Source organism: Hyaena hyaena, unplaced genomic scaffold, assembly GCF_003009895.1.
Source record: "Hyaena hyaena isolate Hyena2069 unplaced genomic scaffold, ASM300989v1 scaffold_445, whole genome shotgun sequence".
In the NCBI taxonomy this organism is placed as follows: Eukaryota; Metazoa; Chordata; class Mammalia; order Carnivora; family Hyaenidae; genus Hyaena; species Hyaena hyaena.
Window position 1 is genome coordinate 772,425 of NW_024081077.1, and position 20,023 is coordinate 792,447.

Here is a 20,023-nt window from a genome sequence, read left to right on the forward strand (position 1 = left end):
TATTATTCCTAATGAGTCTCTTCTTTATGACTGTTCTGTTCATGGGTGTTAAACTTCATCCTTAAAGTGGGACCCTTATGATAGGATATGACCCTGACTTTAAAGGATGTTTCCAGAATGAAACCCGCAAGAAACACCAACTATAAGATCTTGAAATTAGAATAGTACCATGCAGTAACCGAATCCAGTGTGACCGTATGGCTGGGACAGATAAGGGGTAGCATACACCTTACTTTTCATAAGGTATACTATTTCAAATGAAGAAGATAATTAGATTGATTAGGTCTTAACTTATTTTAGTCTTTAAAAATTCACACTTGGATTTCAACAGATCTGACTTAATCCTAGCTCCCCCAAGTCAAAGTCTATGACCTTAGCTAAATTTATTTAACTTCCTTATGCCTCATTTGCCTCATCTGTAAAGTGGGAATAACAATACCAATACTTATTTCATAGGGTTGTTGTGAAAATTAATCAAAGGACAAAGCAAATCACATGTTAGAATACTTCATACATTGTAAATATTCAACAAGTAGTAGCTAAACATAAGCTTGGATAAAAATGCCAGCCAAATGATGAAGCATTTTCCTGTGTATATGAACTCTACTTGATTATATTAGTATAGATTATATATACCCAACATGGTAGAGTATTAAATATGCAAAATATGCACATAAATATTGCTGCTATATGGATAATGAACCAACCTCAACATACTTAATGTAGCCATTAGTAACATAGGACCACATATTTGTGCTTCACTATTTATTATAACATGTAACCAATAGGTCTGTTTTTCAATCTTATTTTAAAAAAGATGTTTATTTATTTTGAGAGGGAGAGAGACAGCATGAGCAGAGGAGGGTCAGAGAGAGATGGGGAAAGAAAGAATCTCAGGTAGGCTCCACGGGGTTCAAACCCACAAACCATGAGATCATGACCTAAGCCAAAATCAAGAGTCAGATGCTTAACCAACTGAGCCACCCAGGCACCCAGGTTGTTTTTTTAAAAGGTACTCTTTTTTGTTGAGTCAGTACTATTTATGGGAATCTTTTTAGAAGGACAAAGGTAGATTAGAAAAGAAATTTCTAAAGAAAACTGGTATTCTAAAACCTTCATGTACTGCTAGGTCTAGGCTAGGAAATAACAATTGCAGTGTAGTTGAAAATGTATGATGGTGTCGGCAAATAGAAGATAATGCAAGCCAGCCTGTGTGGTTGCTGGTGATGTCTGGGAAATGATTTGCTAATGAATATTTTAAGTCTGCATTTTTATTCAATTACCATAATATTCATAAAAATGAATGAGGAAAATAACCTCTTAACCCAGAAGTGCCAGAGACTTGCCAATGTATTATTTCACTGTGTGCACCCAATCCATCTCTGAAATGTAGAGTCTGTCAGTGAAGACCTTGTATTAATGTAAGTGACTATAAAGGCGACATCCTGTACATTTCCAAACCAACTTGCCTCTGGCATCTTTGTGATGTTCCTGCCTCTGATTCTTTACTGCAGGAACAATGTAGCCCTGTGTCCTACTATTAAACACGGTATTTCTTTAACTAGGTCTTCATCTTTTAATTCTCTAAAAACTGATCTGGTTTTAGATAATTCTGTTGATTAGATAGTCCTATCAACAGGGAATATATTTTCAAGACACTTCTTTTTCTTATTCTTCCAAGATGGTTTTTTTGAAGATACATACAATTCTGCTAATCCAGTAATTTGTTTTACAGTGGACTCTGTTAAGATGCTGAAACAGAAATTATACCCTTTCACACTTCAATTTGAAAGTTATAATTTAGGCTGTTTTTATAGAAACAGTTCTCACTCATAAGTAAAATTAATACAGTAGAATGAAATTATATTATTGGACTGGTTTTTTTACCCACATTTAGATATGCTTCATAAAATATCATGTCTCTTGAAATGTAACTGCATTCAAATAAAAGCCTGATATTATGCAGTTATTCTCCATTGAATGGAGAAGCTGTTAGTCTTATCCCTCAACTGTGTATTTACTAGTCTCCAGACCTAGAAAATGTCAAATTTCAAGTTATGAAGTATGACCAAAGGCATAGTGTGGGGGAAGCCCTTTAGTCTGAAGGATACTTTGATCCAGCTCATATCTATTGAAAGCCTGCTCTGGGCTGGGCACAATGCCAGTCACATAGTTCCTGATGGACTTTGCCATCTAGGGTGGTAGAGGGCTACTAAACCAAATAAGTGGATGAATGTTAATTCTTCAGCAACCACTGGATAACAGCAAAGTCTAAAAAAATCAGGTAGGATTTACTGACCATTGCTTTCACATCCAGAAGTGACTCTACAACATGGATGGTATCATTAACTAACATTGAATGTTGTTATATTTTAAATTGTAAAATTTTCTCCTCTTAGTGCATTGTTCTGTATACAGAGATTTGTATCCTTATCTTGACTTATGGTTCTTGATATCCATGTAGTACTTCCATCTTGAGGTTTGCGTAGCACTTATTTACCCTGATTTCGTTAAAAAGAACAAAGAATATTAAGTTTATTCCTTGCACTGATATTACAAGGACCTGACTTAACATATGGTTTTATTTTGTTATTGTTTTCTTTAGGTTTCATCTTGGAAAACAATTTCATACTTAGATTATGGAAGAACAAATAAAACAGAACAAGTAGAAAAAAAATATTAAGTTTAAAAGTTAAAGTATGCTCAATTCTTCTGTGTCACAATGGAATAAAGATTACTGTTTCAAGTCACTGTGTACTTGAATTCCACTTCAGCCCTCTTTTCACTGCTGAGCACATTCAGCATTGACTATCAGGCACATGTCCTTTGCTTTTTTGACTTCTTCACCTATTTATTCTTCGGTTTCTGCTGCTGATGCCAAACTGTGGTAGAACATGTGAACCCAATAAGAACATGATTAGTTCCATTTAATGATAATCGGCCTTCTGGTGTGGTTTCCAGGAATATATCGCATCATTAAAGCAGGATCCACTTATTTGCAAAATCAAAATCATCTGGTTACTAATGTAATTCTATTAACATATTGGTGTTACCCACAGGGAGAAAAGGGTGTGTTCTTTGAATGTGCTTGCAAAAAGAATTTCTACTACTTTCTCCTAAGTGGGATGCTTCCTGATACTATGTTTAAGGTAGTCAATCTGCTAATACCAGTCTTAGAATGGGAGTTTGGTAATTGCACTTTATTTAAAAAAGGAAAAGTAGAACAAGTATCTGCAGAAAAGTGTGTCCCTTTGCATTTTCATTTTTTATTTTGACAGCCTACCTGTAATTTGTGAAGGATTTTGGCCGGTGGCCAAACTTAGAGCAGTCAACTATTACAATTGTTTGCATCTGTATGTATTCTCAAGTGTCTTTATAGTTGAAATGAAATAAGTAACAAGTTTGGTGTACAGCAGTCTACTCTAGACCAGGATTTTGGCCAGTGCTGTATTTATTCAGTTCTGACTTTTTTGGTATATCTATTTTTCCAATGAAGTATTTTATGTATGTGTATAACCAGTAAGAACAGATTCCTGATTTAAAGCAAAACTTTATCAAAAAGATTTGCATTTCAGTGCAAAAAATTAGATTAAAGCAGAATGCATACAGAGTACTTGAATTATGCTAAGCAATAAATGTCCACCTAAATTTAGGCTTTTATTTTTATACATTTGTTTAGCAAAATATTGTCCAAAATGTGTAGGCAGAGATTTGGATTGGATTGACAAGAAAAGCAGTTCTGAATTTCATAAAGCATTCACCAGGGAAACTGTATTGTCAGCAGCAGTAATTACAGTAGGTAATTGTGTCATTTACCCTGTTACAGACCACTGAATGTGAGGAGCATGGGACATACCAGCTGTCACACCCTGTTAGCTTTCACGTTCTGGGATTTGCAAAATCACACTAGGACTTACTCTTGGTGAATGGAAGGAAAACAAAAATAAACTCAGATTAAACACTATTACAGCTTTGACAGAGAGACTTTGCTAGAAAATAAAAAGTGTGAATTTCTGAAAAGTTGGAAGTTGGCATGGACATTCCTTTCTTTCATGTTTGTTTCTTATAATCAAAAGCTGTTGGGCCAGAAGTAACTACAACTAAGATCCAGTTGTGCTGCTTATTAACTGTGACCTTGGATAACTCATTTAATCTTTGTGCGCCTCAGTTTCTTCATGTGGTCAATAAAATATCCGTGAAAAATACAACCTCTAAAGTTCGACTCCCCTTTAAAAATTTTGTTTCTACTGGGAATAAATTCTCTTTTAGGTGCTGTAGTTCCACCAGTGAACAAATTAGGGTCTCTGCCCTCATGAAACGTATAATCTAATGGGGAAGACAGACAGTAAATACATCAGCAGACAATTTCATAAAGTATAACAGACAGTGTTGTGAAGAAGGAATCAGGTAAGAAAGGGATGTGAGACAGAGCCTCTCGGAGGAGGTGCCCTCTGAGGCCTAAAATAAATTAGCTGGTGAGCCATGAAAACAGTTGGGTTAATAGCATCTCAGGAGGAGGGACAGTGAGGTGTGTTGTCTGTTCAGCATGGCACACTGCAGCCGTAGCGAAGCCTTGAGACTATTCAAAAATATGCAGAGAATCAGGGAAGGGTTGAGAGCAAGAGGAATATCATGATCATTTTTTTTAAGTTTTGAAAGAATCATTCTTGCTGTATGAAATAAGAAGTGTAGAGATGGGTAGATTTGCATTTTAACAACACACTCAAATAAATTGGTGTTTGTATGGCCACTTAAAAATACCATGCTAGAGGGAAAATACTTTGTAGAAATGTTAGAGAAGATGAATGATTACAGTTGAAGTTATTTTGATATCATTTCTCCTTTTTTAAAACTTATCCTTGAGTTCCATTTTGCCTTAGATAATATAGAATTGGCAGGAATAATCTCAAGGAAGGAGAAAAATGCTAACTTCGTTTGTGCTGGCAAGCTTGAGTTTTTTAACCCAACTCAGGAAAGATTTTGAGATATGAAAATGTGTTGTTGGATTTGATCAAACACAGAATAATGAATACTTTTCTAGGTTTTTTTTTTTTTTTTTCTCTAGAATAGTTTAACAGGCAAAGAGGGAGGAGAGAGTTCAGGAGTGTAAATCCAATTAGACCTGAAGAAAGCCTTTTGTTGCAAGTATTCAGCATTCAGGCCAGGAGCTTCTTATAACATTCTAGATGAAATATTTTCTTCTGTTGGTGTACCATGCCAAACTGATTTATTTTTTTTTTTTTTAATGCATGAAAACATTCAATCATCAAAGAAGGAGCATTAATTTCCAGTCAGGCACCCTCCCAGGTATAGCAGAGGTACCCGCAGAGAGTGTGGTGGTGGTGATATGTTTGACTAGGGAGCTAGGAGTCTCTTTCTTTCAAAGCTACATTTACGCTTCAAATATACATTCTGTCTTCACCTGGATAGGTAGGGACAGCTAGGAAGTTGATTGGTGGCCATGATGGCAGAGCTAACTCTAACTATTCCTTGTTACGTCAGCTGGGATATAAAAACAAAACACATCTTTCTCATCATCAAGGAGATCGTGACCTAGAAGCAAAGAGTGGTAAATAAATAGACAATTGCAATCCAGGGTGTTTGTTCAGTGCTATAATGGGGGGAAAGCACAAGCAAGCTAAGAAACCAGATTAGGCAAAGATGCTGAGTTATGAAACCCATGAGGTCGTAGGAAAGGGAATGGGAATTTAAAGAGGACAAATAATGCTCAGTGCTCCTCCTATCTTCCTGTTCCCAAAATAAATATATAATTAACATAGCATTGCATTTTTCTTAACATTCAGTTATTCAGAAATTTATGTACGTATATATTTATATTTGAAGGATATATACATCTTGTAGAGAATTCTGTTTCTCAAAGGCTTCTAGTCATGATCTCATCATTTGGTTTTTCCTAGATCTGGGACTTTTAAGAATGGTTATGTCTCACTTTCAAAATAATCATTTTGATCTAGTGTCTTAGTCTGTTACGGTTATAACAAAATACAATAGACTGGGCGGCTTAAACAACAAACATCTCTTTCTCATAGTTCTGGAAGCTGGGAAGTCCCAGAGGAAGGTGCAGGCAAGTTTGTTGTCTGGTGACAATCCACTTCGTGGTTCATAGATTCCTGCCTTCTCCCTATGTCTTCACATGGTGGAAGAGGTGAGAGATCTCTCTGGGGTCTCTTTTGTAAGGATACTAATTCTATTCATGAGTTTCTACCCTTGTGACTAATAATCTGCCAAAGTCTCCACCTCCTAAATTCGTCACACTGGGGGTTAGGCTTCAATATATGAACTTTGGGAAGACACAAATATTCAGTCCCTATTTAGTTTGTCATCTTGTCTTGGAGTATAACGGGTTGAGGATGGAGAATGCAGATGCCATATTAGAAGGCCAAGAAGCAGAACCAGTCAACAGAGAAGTAAGTCATACTCCACTGGGTTGATCTGCCACAGAGGGCCAGCATGCTATGCGAGGCTGCTCCTCCTTGGTAACTGCACATATTTCCATTTTGCTTCTTGTCTTCCTCCTTTATCCCACTTTATCTTAAAAGGGACCTTCTGAGTGAGTGAATGGATTTTATCATTTGTGGGAAGATATGTGGAATGTGTTTAAATAACACTGAAAGCAGGAGCCTTTAAAACATTTCCGTGCCACTTGTACTAATCCCAGGCCCCCAGAGAAGGGAGGAGAGGAAAGAAGGCAGAGATGAGGGAGGCGCTGGGTGTAATTAGAGGAGGGAAGAATGAGAGCAGCGAATACAAAGAGCAAGTGTTTTCCCCAGAGCAGGACATTGTGGGTTGTAATTAAAATACACACTTGCAGTCAGGGAGGAGATTACAAGTTGAAATTTTTTAAAATCTTATAATTGATACTGTGAAGAATGAAAGAAAGCAGGATGAATAAATTGGAGAGGAGGATAAGTAAAGTTTGTGGTTGGGATGGAAGAGCAGGAAGCTGGGATGTCAGAAGAGGAGTTCTCAAATGAGAAGAGAAAGTTAGGACAGGTAGGCTCCCGATTCACCCCCACTTGTTGCTGTGCTGCTTTTCTGGAGCTGTACATCTTCATTTTTTTTTTTTTTAATAAAAAAATATTTTTTAATGTTTATTCCTGAGAGAGAGAGCGAGCGCGTGAGCAGGGGAGGGTCAGAGAGAGAAGGAGATACAGAATCCGAAGCAGGCTCCAGGCTCCGAGCTGGCAGCACAGAGGCCGACGCGGGGCTCGAACCCACGAACCGTGAGATCATGACCTGAGCCGATGTCAGACGCCCAACCGACTGAGCCACCCAGGCGCCCTAGAGCTGTACATCTTCTGATCTTGAGGTCAAATTTCTCTTCCCGTCCACGCAGCAGTCTGATTGGGATACAGGAGGCCAAAGGCACAAGGACAAATAATGGGCAGAAGGAGACAGGAAGAGTTGTCTGCTTGTGGAGGTGGGCGCGCGCTACTCGGGGAAGGCGACCGATGATACGTGCGTGGCAGAGAAAGTCTTGCTCAGGCTCCTCTGAACACTTGGTGGTGATTCCTGGGGCAAGAGGCCCCTTGGTGAGAAAGAGTGAGAAAAGAATTACTACATTTGAAGGGAGCTCGTCAAGCAAAAGTGAGTGATTCAGAGTGAGGTTTAGAATAAAAGCCATTTCAAAGTCTTTTTCTGAAAAGAATGGAATGTAAAAAGAAGACGCACTCTGACTATATTGTCAGGAGAGAAAATCCTTTTCGGATCTTACAAAAAGGTGGCTTTCTAAATGACAGAAAAAAGATTTTGCTATACTCCTAAATTGGTTCCTGCCTCTCAAGAACTAAACAAATCACAGGTTTAAATGAGTCACCAGCTTGCTACCTAACACCTTTATATGTCCAGTGCAGAGAAATTATATGCATACATACATATACATACATGTACGTATACACACAGACTCTTACATGATATATCCACACACACCTACGTGCACACGCATAACAACATCTTTAAATATCTTCAGGATAAGGATTCTGCCTTATTTATCTTACAACAATCACAACTCTTAAGTAAGCATGGTAAAACTTAATACATATCTGTAATATCAGCAAACCTTACTACAGTTAGAAATATTAAAGGATGGGGGCACCTGCGCTCAGTTGAGCGCCCAATTTCTGCTCAGGTCATGATCTCACGGCTCGTGAGTTCGAGCCCCACATCGGGCTCACTGCTGTCAGCCTGCCAGTGAAGAGCCTGCTTCAGATCCTCTGTACCCCTCTCTCTGTCCTCACTCACTTTCTCTCTCCTACCACACAAAAAAAATTTTAAAAAAGAAATATTAAAGGATATTAAAAGACAATTAGCTCAAAAATGTCAAAGATGGTTAAATCATTGTACACCTCACACACAGAAGTATGAAATAAAAGTGCACAAAAATATCTATATCTTATGTTTTATTAAGGATATTGAAACAATATATAATCATTTGGACCTGAAAATCATCTTGTATCTTGTATTTTGCTGTGGTAGAGCCTCAAATAGCATGCTCTGAGAGATGGATTTTGAAATGAAGCTCCTTAAAATTAAGCCCCTGAGTGAAAAGATTGATGGGTCTCTTTTGTCCCATAGTCCCAACCCTTTAAAATCCGAGGAATCATTTTATTTTCTGTAAGAAGTTAAAAGGTCATAATATAGTATCTGATTCACATGTGGCTTTCTTCTAAACTCATCTTAAACTGCAGTGGGAAGGATATGTAGGTAGAAATACTAAGGTGGTTTTTCTTAGGTGATTTTATATTTTAAAAATGCCTTTTTTATATTGTATGTTGTTTTGAAACTTGTTCTGGTATAGTGTGTCAAATATAGTCTTTAATCTTATTGGGTTTTTTTGGTAGGTATTAAAGCTGGGCGGGCCTTAGAGCTTTCAGTGAAGGGATAGATCCCATGGTGTTAGGTGAGGATGATTTCTCTTCTGGCAGAAGTTTTCACTAGCTTAATGAGCACCTTTCCTTCCCTCCCAAAAAATCTAAATAAATGGAAGCACATGCCTCTTACCAAATTTAGGGGCAGCGCTGACATGAAAACACAGGAGCAACCAGCTTGAACTTTTGCTTTGGTGAAGGTGTCATGGTCTCTTAAGCAATGCATAAGTACTGCTGTAAATGATAAATCCCAGACATGACACATGGATTTGGGGTGAATACCATATAAAATGTAAAATATTGGGTGTGAAATACTCTGAGAAACTGAAAACGTTGATTTTTTTTTTTTTATACAGATGAAGCCTATTATTCATTCATCTACATTTGCCAAGTGCCTGAAACGTGTCATGTGTTATGGCAAGGACTAAAGGCTCACAGATCTATAATAAAAATTCTCTGTCTCAAGGAGTATACTGACTAATGGGGGGTGGGTAAGAGAATTGATCTCTGACAGTGTGATAAGGGCTAGTCTAATAACTAACTCATGAAACATTAAGTGCTTTCTGTGCATTACCTCCATTAATCCTTGCAACTCTGTGAAGAATGTACAGGTCCGCAATCCCTCCTTACCTACAGTTCTGAACTCCAAAAACTCCAGACAGCTCTAGAAGTTGAATGTTTATTTTAAAGTTCATTTGGAAGGAAACATTAATCTGATGTGATGCCGTTTCTCATTTTTGTTTATCCAATTTGATATGAATAGTCATACTTTTACTACAGAAATATTTGTTTAATTACTGATTATTGTCCCAGATCCTGCTGGAGATTTTACTTGTGTATCATTATTAGCTCATTTCATGGAGGAGGAAACTGTAATTTCAAGAGATTAAATAATTTGCTCAAGATCTGTGAAAGGCAGAGTCGGGATTTGATCAGAAGCAACCTGACTCCAAGGTCCATACTCTTAACTACACTATATTCTAGCTTCCAGATGTTATGATGGAATTGAGCACAAATAGTATGGGGCTTATCTAAGTTTTAAGAAAGGTTTTCTAAAGAAGGAGGCATTGTTTGGTCTGAGTGGGAGGTGAATAGGAGAGGTAGGTAAGGAAAATGAGGAAGGGCTTTTTGGGCAAAAAGCAGAGACCTATGTGAAATATACAGGGGTTGGCTGGTATGATACTGGGCCTTTAGCAGAGTCTCAGTAAATGATATTATGTAAAAATGTTGCGATGGGAGAGTTTTAAATGGTGCACTTTGGTGAGAGCAAAGTGTCATAATGAAATCTCCGTGAGTAAGTGGTGCTTTGATGGCTAGTAAGAACAAAAAGATTAAGAGAGAAAAAGAGAATGGGGAAGAGGGAGAAAAGATCAGATTTTATTTGAGAAGCCATTGTAACAATGGTTTAGAGATGTACCAAGCTGGGGACAGCGTTGTCATCACGGAGCTATTGCAGTATTCCAAAGGAAATAATTTGTGCCCAATTTTGGCAATGGAAGAATAGTGGAATGGAGATAGAGGCAAGGGCTACAGAAATGAGAACAGCCAAGGAAGTAGAATCCAGATGAATTGGTCCCCACATGTGGTAGCTGGGAGGAAGGGAAGAGAAGTCTCTGGTGACCCCAGATTAAAGCTTATTTAAGGGGAGATTTAGCTACAGGTTCACCTGGGGATGGGAAATCTGGGAGTGTTCTTTCCTGATTATCTGGGTAGTCTTCAGTGAAGTTATTGACGGGGTTATGGTGCCACAAGTGAGAGAATGAGAATGGGGCAGGCATTCAAAGAAAGAGCAGCATAGCTCCTGAGGGGAATAGAAGATAAAGCAGGAGTTGTGCACATTGTCACTGTAGACTATCTTGAATATTTTCCATTAGCAAATCTCTAAATGTTCTGCATGTTTAATTGACTCATTATTTAACAAATATTCATTGGAGAGGCACCTAGGTGGCTCAGTGAGTTAAGCTACTGACTTCAGCTCAGGTCATGATCTCACAGTTTGTGGGTTTGAGCCATGTGTCAGGCTCTGTGCTGACAGCTCAAAGCCTGGAGCCTGCTTCTAATTCTGTTTCTCTTTCTCTCTATCCTTCCCCTGCTCATGCTCTGTCTCCCTCTCTCAAAAATAAATAAGCATTTAAAAAATTAAAAAAAAAAAAACCAAATATTCATCGGAGACCAATTTGTGCCAGTCATTGTGTTGGGTGTTGGGTGCAACGGATGATTTAGATCTAAGGTTTGCTATCTAGGTGGTTATCTGACAGACAGATATTGGGTAGGGAGTATTTACTCAGTGTGTTGTCACCATCAATAGAGGAAATTCACTTTCCTAACATGATCTTTGCTTTTATATTTTGACTTCTTAATTCTATTTTTCTTCTTTGCCATAAAAACTAAACCAGACCAGACCAAAACAAGAATGAGGATAACAAAATTTCTAAAAGTAAGAAACCCTCTTCTCTTCTTCTCACCACCATCTCACTCCCAGTTGCCCAGGTTTGAAACCTGACTTATTTTCATTGCCTGTCTTCCTCTTAGTTCAAAAATCGATTCATTGAGGGGCTCATCAGTTATACGTATAAATTCACTCCCCTTCCACCATTGTTTTGTCCATTCTTCTTCAGGCCCTCTCTTCAACATAGTTTCATTCTACAGAAGCATAGGGTTTGGGATACAGAAAATGAGTAAGACAAGGTTTCTGCCTTTGAAGGATTTGGAGCTTATGATTTGACGCTTGCTTCCTAACCGTTCTTCCTCCCTCCTGTGGTACTTCCTCATGCTGTGCACACATACACATTGCTCAGCACAGTGCTTGCCAGGTGATAAGCATTCATTTTCTATTGGCTTTTCACCCATCGTTCTCCTCCTCCGTATCCTTTTACTACACTCTGTGTTGCACAGACTCCTGTCACAACTCCCAGTAGTAACCTACCTCTGACTCAAAAGGAGAAAAATGAAAGAAATAAAGAAAGACTAAAATGAAAGAGAAAAATGCTGGCTTGCTAACATAGGACACCCAGTTTGTTAAGAGAAGTCGGTCTTTCCTCCTCTACACGTTGCTGTTAATTTCCCTAAAAATCAACTCCCATTTTATCATGCCGCCTTTTATTGTACAGTTGGAGGTGGCTGTTTATTTCCTGCCAGATGAAAATCATGTGGTGATCCTGACCTTGTCCATACTGAGTCCTCATTATTCCCTATCAGTCCTCACCTGTGCCAGCTCAGCCACTTAAGGACTCTTCCACAGCTCATGCTTTTTAACTTTTGTACCTGTGTTCTCTCCCCAGGACGTGCTCTTTTCCATCTTTACCCTTTCCTGTTAAAACCCCTCCTGCCTTTCAAGACTCACTTGTTTGGCCTATTTCCTACATAACACTTCCCTGGACCCTTCAGTTAATCCTTGCCTCTCCCTCATTAAGTCTCATGAGATCACTGTTGATAGGTTGGAGCTTTTTAAAACACTGAAGACAAATCCTGGCCTCTTCACTTCAAAGTTACATGACATCGGGCAAGATATGTATTTTCTCTAAGAAAGCTCTATATTCCCATTTGTAAAACAGGAATAATAATAGTGCCTTCCAGGAAATGTTTCTGTGAAGATTGAAGGGGATAATGAAGATAAAACACTTAGTACAGTGCTTTTTAGCATCTAGTAAGCACTTAGCAATTAGCTAATGGCATTATTGTTAATATTACTGTCATTTTCCCTCTTAAAGCACTAAACAAATTCAAGAATACATCATAGTTATCTATTCCTGTCATCAAGTCTGTAATAGTTCAAAAGTTTCTTGAGGTCATGAATCCCAGTTTATGCATCTTTGCATCCTCTAGAGTGCTAGAGTCACATAGAGAAGCTTCAGAAATGTGTTGAAAGTTGAAAGGAAAAAGACAAATCATTTGTTGACAGTTACAAGAATTGTGTGGCCCTGCAATGTGTTGGGACGAAGATCATCTCATAAAACACCAAAAAATGCAAAGCAGGGTTTTTTATTTTTTGCTGTAAAATCAGAATTTGGATTACCTTGCAAAAGTATTGTAAACAGAGAGAAAATTTGAGTGTGCATTGGTTGTTAAGATTCTTGATCAAATAAGTATTAGAGAGGCTGAGCATACCAGTGAAAGGACTGGAAGAAAATACACCAAGCATGTCAGAGAAATGAAGTCTGAACAAATTCCTAGATGCCGAACAAACTGAATAACAAGAAGTCAGTATTGAATTGGTGTGGTCAGTGAACAGGAAACTTGAGCAGTGAATAAAAAATACTTGGGTGTTAAAAATGAGTTTTAGTGGGTTTGCTGCTAATGTGGCCACTGAATAAGGTTACAGTATAATTTCTTGTAGTCCCTTTAACAGTGTTAAAATTAGATTTCTGTTAAAATGACACTGTGGTAGATTTTTCTCTATAATATAAAGTGAATAAGGAAGGTAATCATAAGAAACAAAAAGAATAGCTTTTGGTAAGTATGATAGCAGGCATCTTTTTTCCTGATAAAACCATTGAAGGTAGTGCATTTTGGAAATCAGAGAAGTGTCTGAAATGCATTTGATTTCAGAAAAGATTATGAAAAGAGAAAGCTCTGTAAGACATATACATTATCCCCACAGAGCTGAAACAGAAGAGAAATGACATTATATAGCTAACAGGGGCAAAATAAAATTTCCCGCTGAAGTAGATAATAAGAAGAGAAAGTAACTAATATTTATCAAGTGACTGTTATTTGCCAGGGTCATTATACTCATCATGCAAGTTTACCCTTTATAACAGTTCTCTACGATAGGTCTTACTCTCCTCATTTAAAAAAAAAGATTGGCTTACTTTCTCAAGGCCACTGAGAACTAGGATAAAATGGCATCAATAGTCAAGCCTGTCTGGAAAACTTCTGTATAACAGTGCCTCCCTGCTATTGCTCATTAAAATAGTATATCATTGTCTCCTTTTTTTTTTTTTCCTCCCCTGTCCTTTACACTGAGTTACAGTCCTAGTACAGCACAGTTGATGGAGGTCATTTTAAACCATTCAATGAATTGTAACAATGTCCCTGTGAATCAATAGTCATTAGGGCATGCATGTTTTGATTGCAGGCATATATATTGCTGGTGGCAGTGAACACAACATCTTCATATACCATATCATTAAATATTGGGGTGGGGGAGGAGGAGGAAGGAGGGAGAAGAGGGAAGGAAGGAGTTCCAGTTCTTTTTGATAGACCCCCTCCAAACCCTCTACCAATTGTTGAAGTGTAATACAGAACATTCTTTAGATTCAGTTTATGTTCATTTTGACAAGATCTGCCATAGAATGATTATTGTGTGAATGTACTAAGGAGGGCAAGTCCATAGAGTTGTGTAGTTTGATCAATAGAAATGGCATATTCTATCTGAGGACTCACCGTGTTACTATTCGCTTTAGAGTAAAATAAGAGGTCTCAGGATTACAGACCCATGGGCTATCACTTTCTGATCCTCTTCACCGACCAGGGTAGGGAACTCCAAACTTAGTTTGGTAGGAACACTTAGGAGTGAAGCTCATGGATGAGTTTTGGCAACCTCACTGACGTCCTGAGGCAAGCAATCAAGCCTACTGAGATATAAGAGGAAAATGACTAAGCAGCTCTATGTGTTTGAGATAAGTCATCCTTCTAAACAAATAGTTTGATGGTTTTATTTAACAGCTTCTCAAGAGTAATTTACACTCTGTGGACTTCCTTGTTCCAAGATTTATTCCAGCATAAGCCTGAGGGAGCTTGTTCTCAGGTTTCTAATGAGCAGATAATAGTTAAGACCTGAGGTGGGCTGCCCCTATGTTTTGAGCCATATGCTGCCACAGTCTAGGAGAGAATTTACTCATTGTGAATTTATGGTTCAGGAAACACTTGGGTCAGGGAAAGTGAAGCCGCTTTCTTTGTGACACTTAAACCTACATGTTATGATAGCTGCTATTTTCCCAACATTTCTGTATTTGGGCAGGAGAGTAGAAGACGCAGCATAGACAATATAATTATTGTGACTGAAAAAAATCCATCGCAAAGGGCTCTGTGAGGATAGTAGACCAGCTGTAAAGGTACATTACAATTTATTATCAGAAGAGCAGAATCTATAGTATAAAGGTTTCAGTCAGAGGATCTAGTATATTGCTGAGGGATGTAAAGCAGAATTATCCAGAAGTGTTGGGCTTTGTTATGAGGGCCTGACCAGGTGTCAGAGGAGAAGACTCTTGGATCCTGTTTGCCAGATGTCTGTTTGCCAAACTTCATTAATGATGAGCTTCCAGAGATTTTTGAGTTGGGAAAATGAGTGCTTGAATCTAAGTTCTGTGAGCTGGTCACTTTGTATTACAAACATTTACATTTAGCCATATTAGTATCTTCCTTTCCTTTTAAAAGCTTCTCTCAATCTTGAGAAAATGTAGACTTTAGTATGTACAGAAAGCACCTCAGTGCTTAGCCCTAGAGTGTTAAAAATACTAGGTAATGCAAAAAAGAGATAACTTCCTACTTGTGAAACAATGCAGGACTCCACATATGACAAGGAGACATTAAATGGTATAAACATTAAAACCCCAAATCTCTGGGGGCTCCTGGGTAGGTCAGTCGGTTAAGTGTCTGACTTCAGTTCAGGTCATGATCTCGCGGTCTGTGGGTTCAAGCCCCAAATGGAGCTCTGTGCTGACAGCTCAGAGCCTGGAGCCTGTGTCCGATTCTGTGTCTCCCTCTCTCTTTCTGCCCCTCCCCCACTCACAATCTCCCTCTCTCTCTTAAAAATAAACATTAAAAAATTTAATAAATTAAAAAAACCCAAACCTCTGGACAATTGCAAAGAAGAACACTAGGATAAAAAAATAGATTGAGCAAAATACACACATTAAATATGTCAGGCAGCTCTATTGCACGGCCGTCAATAACCTAGTTTTAGAAGTCAGATGTTGTGATTCACAACTCTACCACTTACTAGCTGTGTGATCTCAGGAAAGCTACTTAACCTCTCCAAGCCTAGTTTAATTTTCTTTTTTTTAAAAAACAATAATGCTTCCTAATTAATATGAAGATTAAATGAGATCGTGTATATTATTACAAAGCGTGCGGTATGTGGCAAGCACTAAATTGTAGCTACCATTATTACAAATCATTCAGGATCATTCAAATTTGTAAGAGACTCAAGATTCCAAAACAGAAGAAGCAAAGTACATGAATGCTGTTTCAATTTGGAATCTGCATCTTCCCTACAAACATAAAAATATCCATGTTGTCAAATGCTCTGTTCTCCATGAAGTCATTCTCGAATTCCTATCTGACCCGACTAGAAATGACTTCTTCCCTCCTTGGGCTCTGCAGCCCTCTGTAAACAGGTTTTTTCTTAACTTCAGTATTTCTCACAATGCAGTCATGTACTAAAGGCACTTGTGTTTTTGTCGTATCTCCACAACTAAACTATAAGCTTTGTGAGGGAACTACCATTTATAATCGCATTTTAATCCCACAAAAATCCTAATATACGACATACCTTGAAGAAAATTGGATTAGATCGAAGTGTAGATATATTCAAATTACTTTTCACTCCTATTTTTTCTGCAGAATTTGCACATTGTATCAAGGTGAAATCCTTGAATAGAACATGTGCTATGTGTATTGTATATCTGTGTTGAAATCATAGTAAGAAAAGCTACACGAATTTTAACATGGCCGTTTTGTCTCTAGATAGTACATTCATTTTGGAAACCGCTCAATATGAATACCAAATTTCAAGCTGAGTTTAAATCTGACTATGACCAGATGACCTGTTGGATGTGGACTCTTAAAATGATTTTAGAGATATTAAGCTACTCAGGTTAGGGGCTTATCAGTGAGACTAAATAATTATTGCTCTACGTGACATTTGCATTTAGATAAATCTAAGTGTACATAGTATCACTTTTTCTGTAGAGGAATTTTAAAATATTGACCCTTGTCACTGGTATGAGATCAGTTTTACATAGTACATAAAGATGCATAGCAAATTATGACACATAGGACAAAGTTTTGTCAAACACCGTTGAATGATTATTGATTCTGTATTTAATGTACCATAATTGATAACTACATTACTTTTGTTTAGTACTGTAGAGTGATGGTGCTTTTTTTCTTTATGTTTATTTTTTCCATTTTATTTAATTTTTAAATATACAGATAGAAAATGTGATAAATTTTTATTTAAAGAACCATATGCTAATATTTTTAATGAAGAACAGTTAAAGAGACGTATATTTGGTTTCAGTTCCAGCTTTTACCTGGACTCTCATGTCACACGAATATTGGAACTTTTAACGGAGGATATGCAAATAGCATTCATTCTTAGGAACTGGATACTGTGAATGTCAGATCTGAAATGTCTGCTTTTCAATATATGTGAAAGAGAACTTGGAATTCATTTATTACTACATCCTGCCATGCTCTTCTCAAATATTGCAACATAATATTTGTTTAAGTTTTATCTTAACATTTCCCTCCTGATTTTATTTAACTTATTGTATGTTACAAATGATAGAGGGAACAGGAAAAATGAAGAGGCTGACTAGTGGGTTACTGGTAGAGTCCTTAGGGGTATATGAGTCAGGGAAAGGGTAAGAAGTTGACATTTGACCCAAACTGAATATAGAGCAGCAATAACTAACTATTTATGGAGACGGCCTTATAGAATATTTGCTCCTTGCTTCATTCACATTCTGTTTTGTGTAGGGCTGTCAAATCAAACTTAATTCTTCTGTGAGACATAGGCATTTTTGAAGGCTTTTCCTAAAGTCATAGTTTACTTTTAGTTGATGGTTATACATATAACCAGTTGTATTTTAAGTGGTATAAAGAATTTTAAAGTGATAGTATAAAGGAATTTATATTTTGGTTTCAAAACATGTCTTGCTATCTTAATATTTGAAATATTCCTGACAGAATAAAACACGATTGTAGTGAAATTAGTAAAAAAAAAAAATGTTTAGGTTTTCAGTAGTTTTTATTTGGCATATAGTCTACAATTGAACAAATTGGGATTGGCTTCAATTACAATGGCAGAGGAAGTATTTCCTGGCTTTCTTCCTTTGCTCCTTTATTCTTTTTTTATTAAAAAAATTGTTTTTAAACATTTTATTTACTTATGAGAGAGAGACAGCGTGAGCAGGGTAGGGTCAGAGAGAGAGGGAGACACAGAATCTAAAACAGACTCCAGGCTCTGAGCTGTCAGCACAGAACCCGATGCAGACTTGAACTCACAAACCATGTGATCATGACCTGAGCAGAAGTTGGGCGCTTAACCAACTGAGTCACCCGGGTGCCCCAGGAGACACAGAATCTGAAGCAGGCTCCAGGCTCTGAGCTGTCAGCACAGGGCCCAATGAAGGGCTCGAACCCATGAACCGTGAGATCATGACCTGAGCTGAAGTCGGACGCTTAACCGACTGAGCCACCCAGGCGCCCCTATTCTTTTTTTTTTTTTTTTTAAGTTAATTTATTTTGAGAGAGAGAGGGAGAGAGAGTGAATGAACACAGGTGGGGCAGAGAGAGAAGGAGAGAGGGAATCCGATCAGTGCAGAACCTGAAGCAGGGATGAACCCACAAACCATGAGATCATGGCCTGAACCAGAATCAAGAGTCAGATGCTTGAATGACTGAGCCACGCAGGCACCCCTGGTCATTTATTCTTTTAATTATTTAAGAAACATTCTTTGAATGCTGAAATGAAATACAAATAAAAATACAGAATTGTTGACTAAAAATTAACTGTTCCTGGTGGGGCAGGAAGGTGGAGAATCAAGGAGAAGTAGGTATTTATGATAAAATATGATGACAAAGCCTTTGCTGGTGCTAAGGAAAACAGCCGGCAGGCCCTAACTCTGTAGGAGGGGGAGAGAACAGTATTTTTGCATAAAACAAGACATTTTGGTGTGATCTTTAGAAGCGATAAGAGTTTGTCAGGAGAATCCATGGGGCAGGCACTTCAGGCACAGGGAACAATATGTATAAAGGTGTGCATGGGTATATTTAAAAACCTGAAAACCCATCTTTACCCTCGAAATGCTTAGGAGCACACTTACTCATTTCTGCAGTCTCAAGAGTAAATGACAACAGGGGTAACCAGATCCCGGGTTGTGTAATTAATTAAAGTGTACGGGAATCATCATACTGGGTGCTAAACTGCATCTTGTTAGGCCCTTCCTCTACCCAGCGAGTTCCATCTAATTAAGAAGACAACCTAGCAGAGATGAAAACAGCATCAAATCAATCAGCAGCTGTCTTTAAAGAGCCTACGGCTGTCAGTATAGAGATTTATAGATTAACGGCAGCACTTTGAATTACACTGGGAAGAAGATTGGCAGCAGGTGCAAACTTCAGAGTGTAGATTTATTTTGCTTTGGGCAGCTGACCCCAGAGGTAGGTGGACTGTCCATTCCAGTCCCTCTGAAATTTTACAGTGGTCCAAGGATAGCCCCAATCAGGAGACCCATGTGTAACCTGGCTATTTTCTAGGTTATCATCAATGTGCTTGAATTTATAATAACTATGAAAGTCTCTGATACTAGATAAAACAGTGGAATTCTGTACAATTTGGAGAAATCCAGCCAGGGATTTGGAGGATAAGGTATCTAGTCATGCAATTCTAAAACCTTAGTGATTGAGAGCTCTCTTCTGAAAGATTATTGGGAATAATGTCTAAGAATTTTATTACAAGGCTAGTGTTCAACTATTATCACTGTGTACTTATATATGACACAAGCATAACATGTTAATCTTTATTTTTAAAATATATAGTACTCCATTTTAGTAGTTTAAATAAGTGATTTTAGTCTAATCTCAACTGAATATGCCCAAAGCATATTTACAGATACATTACTATTAGGATACATTGTCTGCGATAATACATGTATTGTCCAGAATACAGAGTCCTAAAATGAAAAGCAAATATTTCCTTTTGCTTTGATGATCTATATCATAGTGAATTAATAACTCCATTAATATAAGCATATTAAATATATATTTAATTTTAGGCAAAAGTAATAATTTTGTTAGAGACCAAGTAATAGTGCCATCGTGAGCATTTTGCTGAACTAGTTCGTAGCATTTCCTCACTTATATTTTATTTCCTACTCATCTTGGTTTTGATGTTAGATCTGTTT

At 37.7% G+C, this 20,023-nt stretch overlaps 1 protein-coding gene across 1 annotated transcript in view; it reads left to right on the forward strand.

The window, feature by feature from the left end:
- The window catches only part of NELL2 (neural EGFL like 2), a 340,664-nt gene that overhangs the window by 217,079 nt on the left and 103,562 nt on the right, over positions 1-20,023 (forward strand). The window lies entirely within an intron of this gene.